Source organism: Hyla sarda, chromosome 1 (genome assembly GCF_029499605.1).
Source record: "Hyla sarda isolate aHylSar1 chromosome 1, aHylSar1.hap1, whole genome shotgun sequence".
Classification (NCBI taxonomy): domain Eukaryota; kingdom Metazoa; phylum Chordata; class Amphibia; order Anura; family Hylidae; genus Hyla; species Hyla sarda.
In genome coordinates, this window is record NC_079189.1 from 255,589,591 (window position 1) to 255,595,590 (window position 6,000).

The following is a 6,000-nucleotide window of genomic DNA, read 5'->3' on the forward strand; positions in this document are numbered from 1 at the left end:
AATTTATTGATGCTTAAATCCACAGTATACAAGGTGTGAAGCTGTCGACGGCCATCCTAAGCTTAACGCGCCTGCTCTCGTCAGATCGCAGACTGGTACAGATCTTAGGGCCTGGTAAGTACCGGCATGGGACACTGGCTGGGAATCCCGGCTGCCGTTGACATTTTGCTCTGTTGCCGCCTTCCGTTCCGATTCTGAAAAGGATTTATTGATGCTTAAATGCACAGTATACAAAGTGTGAAGCTGTCAACGGCCATCCTAAGCTGAACGCGCCTGCTCTCGTCAGATCGCAGACTGCTACCCAGCTTAGGGCCTGTTAAGTACCAGCATGGGAGACTGGCTGGGAATCCCGGGTGCAGTTGACATTTTAATCTGTTGCCGCCTTCCGCTCCGATTCGGAAAAGGATTTATTGATGCTTAAATGCACAGTATAAAGGGCGTGAAGCTGTCAACGGCCATCCTAAGCTGAACGCGCCTGCTCTCGTCAGATCGCAGACTGCTACCCAGCTTAGGGCCCGGTAAGTACCAGCATGGGAGACTGGCTGGGAATCCCAGGTGTTGTTGACATTTTGCTCTGAAGCCGCCTTCCGCTTCGATTCCGAAAAGGATTTATTGATGCTTAAATCCACAGTATACAGGGTGTGAAGCCGTCTACGGCTATCCTAAGCTGAATGTGCCTGTTCTTGTCAGATCGCAGACTGCTGCCCGGCAAGTACGGGCATGGGAGACTGGCTGGCAATCCAAGGTGCTATTGACATTTTGCTCTGTTGCCGCCTTCCTCTCCGATTCCGAAAAGGATTTATTGATGCTTAAATGCACAGTATAAAAAGCATGAAGCTGTCAATGGCCATCCTAAGCTGAACGCGCCTGCTCTCGTCAGATCACAGACTGCTACTCAGCTTAGGTCCCGGTAAGTACTGGCATGGGAGACTGGCTGGAAATCCCGGGTGCCGTTGACATTTTGCTCTATTGCTGCCTTCCGCTCCGATTCCGAAAAGAATTTATTGATGCTTAAATCCACAGTATACAAGGTGTGAAGCTGTCGACGGCCATCCTAAGCTTAACGCGCCTGCTCTTGTCAGATCGCAGACTGGTACAGATCTTAGGGCCCGGTAAGTACCGGCATAGGACACTGGCTGGGAATCCCGGCTGCTGTTGACATTTGGCTCTGTTGACGCCTTCCGTTTCCGATTCCGAAAAGGATTTATTGATGCTTAAATGCACAGTATACAAAGTGTGAAGCTGTCAACGGCCATCCTAAGCTGAACGCGCCTGCTCTCGTCAGATCGCAGACTGATACCCAGCTTAGGGCCTGGTAAGTACCAGCATGGGAGACTGGCTGGGAATCCCGGGTGCAGTTGACATTTTAATCTGTTGCCGCCTTCTGCTTCGATTCCGAAAAGAATTTATTGATGCTTAAATCCACAGTATACAGGGTGTGAAGCCGTCTACGGCTATCCTAAGCTGAATGTGCCTGTTCTTGTCAGATCGCAGACTGCTGCCCGGCAAGTACGGGCATGGGAGACTGGCTGGCAATCCAAGGTGCTATTGACATTTTGCTCTGTTGCCGCCTTCCTCTCCGATTCCGAAAAGGATTTATTGATGCTTAAATGCACAGTATAAAAAGCATGAAGCTGTCAATGGCCATCCTAAGCTGAACGCGCCTGCTATCGTCAGATCGCAGACTGCTACCCAGCTTAGGGCCCGGTAAGTACTGGCATGGGAGACTGGCTGAGAATCCCGGTTGCCGTTGACATTTTGCTCTATTGCTCCGATTCCGAAAAGAATTTATTGATGCTTAAATCCACAATATACAAGGTGTGAAGCTGTCAACAGCCATCCTAAGCTTAACGCGCCTGCTCTCGTCAGATCGCAGACTGGTACAGATCTTAGGGCCTGGTAAGTACCGGCATGGGACACTGGCTGGGAATCCCGGCTGCTGTTGACATTTTGCTCTGTTGCCGCCTTCCGTTCCGATTCCGAAAAGGATTTATTGATGCTTAAATGCACAGTATACAAAGTTTGAAGCTGTCATCCGCCATCCTAAGCTGAACGCACCTGGTCTCGTCAGATCGCAGATTGCTACCCAGCTTAGGTCCCGGTAAGTACCAGCATGGGAGACTGGCTGGGAATCCCAGGTGTTGTTGACATTTTGCTCTGTAGCCGCCTTCCGCTTCGATTCCGAAAAGTATTTATTGATGCTTAAATCCACAGTATACAGGGTGTGAAGCAGTCTACGGCTATCCTAAGCTGAATGTGCCTGTTCTTGTCAGATCGCAGACTGCTGCCCGGCAAGTACGGGCATGGGAGACTGGCTGGCAATCCAAGGTGCTATTGACATTTTGCTCTGTTGCCGCCTTCCTCTCCGATTCCGAAAAGGATTTATTGATGCTTAAATGCACAGTATAAAAAGCATGAAGCTGTCAATGGCCATCCTAAGCTGAACGCGCCTGCTCTCGTCAGATCACAGACTGCTACTCAGCTTAGGTCCCGGTAAGTACTGGCATGGGAGACTGGCTGGAAATCCCGGGTGCCGTTGACATTTTGCTCTATTGCTGCCTTCCGCTCCGATTCCGAAAAGAATTTATTGATGCTTAAATCCACAGTATACAAGGTGTGAAGCTGTCGACGGCCATCCTAAGCTTAACGCGCCTGCTCTTGTCAGATCGCAGACTGGTACAGATCTTAGGGCCCGGTAAGTACCGGCATAGGACACTGGCTGGGAATCCCGGCTGCCGTTGACATTTGGCTCTGTTGACGCCTTCCGTTTCCGATTCCGAAAAGGATTTATTGATGCTTAAATGCACAGTATACAAAGTGTGAAGCTGTCAACGGCCATCCTAAGCTGAACGCGCCTGCTCTCGTCAGATCGCAGACTGATACCCAGCTTAGGGCCTGGTAAGTACCAGCATGGGAGACTGGCTGGGAATCCCGGGTGCAGTTGACATTTTAATCTGTTGCCGCCTTCCGCTTCGATTCCGAAAATAATTTATTGATGCTTAAATCCAAAGTATACAGGGTGTGAAGCCGTCTACGGCTATCCTAAGCTGAATGTGCCTGTTCTTGTCAGATCGCAGACTGCTGCCCGGCAAGTACGGGCATGGGAGACTGGCTGGCAATCCAAGGTGCTATTGACATTTTGCTCTGTTGCCGCCTTCCTCTCCGATTCCGAAAAGGATTTATTGATGCTTAAATGCACAGTATAAAAAGCATGAAGCTGTCAATGGCCATCCTAAGCTGAACGCGCCTGCTATCGTCAGATCGCAGACTGCTACCCAGCTTAGGGCCCGGTAAGTACTGGCATGGGAGACTGGCTGAGAATCCCGGTTGCCGTTGACATTTTGCTCTATTGCTCCGATTCCGAAAAGAATTTATTGATGCTTAAATCCACAATATACAAGGTGTGAAGCTGTCAACAGCCATCCTAAGCTTAACGCGCCTGCTCTCGTCAGATCGCAGACTGGTACAGATCTTAGGGCCTGGTAAGTACCGGCATGGGACACTGGCTGGGAATCCCGGCTGCTGTTGACATTTTGCTCTGTTGCCGCCTTCCGTTCCGATTCCGAAAAGGATTTATTGATGCTTAAATGCACAGTATACAAAGTTTGAAGCTGTCATCCGCCATCCTAAGCTGAACGCACCTGGTCTCGTCAGATTGCAGATTGCTACCCAGCTTAGGTCCCGGTAAGTACCAGCATGGGAGACTGGCTGGGAATCCCAGGTGTTGTTGACATTTTGCTCTGTAGCCGCCTTCCGCTTCGATTCCGAAAAGTATTTATTGATGCTTAAATCCATAGTATACAGGGTGTGAAGCCGTCTACGGCTATCCTAAGCTGAATGTGCCTGTTCTTGTCAGATCGCAGACTGCTGCCCAGCAAGTACGGGCATGGGAGACTGGCTGGCAATCCAAGGTGCTATTGACATTTTGCTCTGTTGCCGCCTTCCTCTCCGATTCCGAAAAGGATTTATTGATGCTTAAATGCACAGTATAAAAAGCATGAAGCTGTCAATGGCCATCCTAAGCTGAACGCGCCTGCTCTCGTCAGATCGCAGACTGCTACCCAGCTTAGGGCCCGGTAAGTACTGGCATGGGTGACTGGCTGGGAATCCCAGGTGCAGTGGACATTTTGCTCTATTGCTGCCTTCCGCTCCGATTCCGAAAATAATTTATTGATGCTTAAATCCACAGTATACAAGGTGTGAAGCTGTCGACGGCCATCATAAGCTTAACGCGCCCTGCTCTCGTCAGATCGCAGACTGGTACAGATCTTAGGGCCTGGTAAGTACCGGCATGGGACACTGGCTGGGAATCCCGGCTGCCGTTGACATTTTGCTCTGTTGCCGCCTTCCGTTCCGATTCTGAAAAGGATTTATTGATGCTTAAATGCACAGTATAAAAAGCATGAAGCTGTCAATGGCCATCCTAAGCTGAACGTGCCTGCTCTCGTCAGATCGAAGACGGCTACCCAGCTTAGGGCCCGGTAAGTACTGGCATGGGAGACTGGCTGGGAATCCCGGGTGCCGTTGACATTTTGCTCTATTGCTGCCTTCCGCTCCGATTCCGAAAATAATTTATTGATGCTTAAATCCACAGTATACAAGGTGTGAAGCTGTCGACGGCCATCCTAAGCTTAACGCGCCTGCTCTCGTCAGATCGCAGGCTGATACCCAGCTTAGGGCCTGGTAAGTACCAGCATGGGAGACTGGCTGGGAATCCCGGGTGCAGTTGACATTTTAATCTGTTGCCGCCTTCCGCTCCGATTCGGAAAAGGATTTATTGATGCTTAAATGCACAGTATAAAAAGCATGAAGCTGTCAATGGCCATCCTAAGCTGAACGCGCCAGCTCTCGTCAGATCACAGACTGCTACCCAGCTTAGGTCCCAGTAAGTACTGGCATGGGAGACTGGCTGGGAATCCCGGGTGCCGTTGACATTTTGCTCTATTGCTGCTTTCCGCTCTGATTCCGAAAAGAATTTATTGATGCTTAAATCCACAGTATACAAGGTGTGAAGCTGTCGACGGCCATCCTAAGCTTAACGCGCCTGCTCTTGTCAGATCGCAGACTGGTACAGATCTTAGGGCCCGGTAAGTACCGGCATGGGACACTGGCTGGGAATCCCGGCTGCCGTTGACATTTTGCTCTGTTGACGCCTTCCGTTTCCGTTTCCGATTCCGAAAAGGATTTATTGATGCTTAAATGCACAGTATACAAAGTGTGAAGCTGTCAACGGCCATCCTAAGCTGAACGCGCCTGCTCTCGTCAGATCGCAGACTGATACCCAGCTTAGGGCCTGGTAAGTACCAGCATGGGAGACTGGCTGGGAATCCCGGGTGCAGTTGACATTTTAATCTGTTGCCGCCTTCCGCTTCGATTCCGAAAATAATTTATTGATGCTTAAATCCACAGTATACAGGGTGTGAAGCCGTCTACGGCTATCCTAAGCTGAATGTGCCTGTTCTTGTCAGATCGCAGACTGCTGCCCGGCAAGTACGGGCATGGGAGACTGGCTGGCAATCCAAGGTGCTATTGACATTTTGCTCTGTTGCCGCCTTCCGCTCCGATTCCGAAAAGGATTTATTGATGCTTAAATGCACAGTATAAAAAGTGTGAAGCTGTCAACCGCCATCCTAAGCTGAACGCACCTGGTCTTGTCAGATCGCAGATTGCTACCCAGCTTAGGGCCCGGTAAGTACCAGCATGGGAGACTGGCTGGGAATCCCAGGTGTTGTTGACATTTTGCTCTGTAGCCGCCTTCCGCTTCGATTCCGAAAAGGATTTATTGATGCTTAAATCCACAGTATACAGGGTGTGAAGCCGTCTACGGCTATCCTAAGCTGAATGTGCCTGTTCTTGTCAGATCGCAGACTGCTGCCTGGCAAGTACGGGCATGGGAGACTGGCTTACAATCCAAGGTGCTATTGACATTTTGCTCTGTTGCCGCCTTCCTCTCCGATTCCGAAAAGGATTTATTGATGCTTAAATGCACAGTATAAAAAG

The 6,000-nt window shown here is 50.0% G+C and overlaps 1 pseudogene; it reads left to right on the top strand.

The window, feature by feature from the left end:
• Positions 1-447: 447 nt before the first annotated feature.
• LOC130319141 (5S ribosomal RNA) lies at positions 448-567 on the top strand (annotated as a pseudogene).
• The last annotated feature ends 5,433 nt before the right edge of the window (positions 568-6,000 follow it).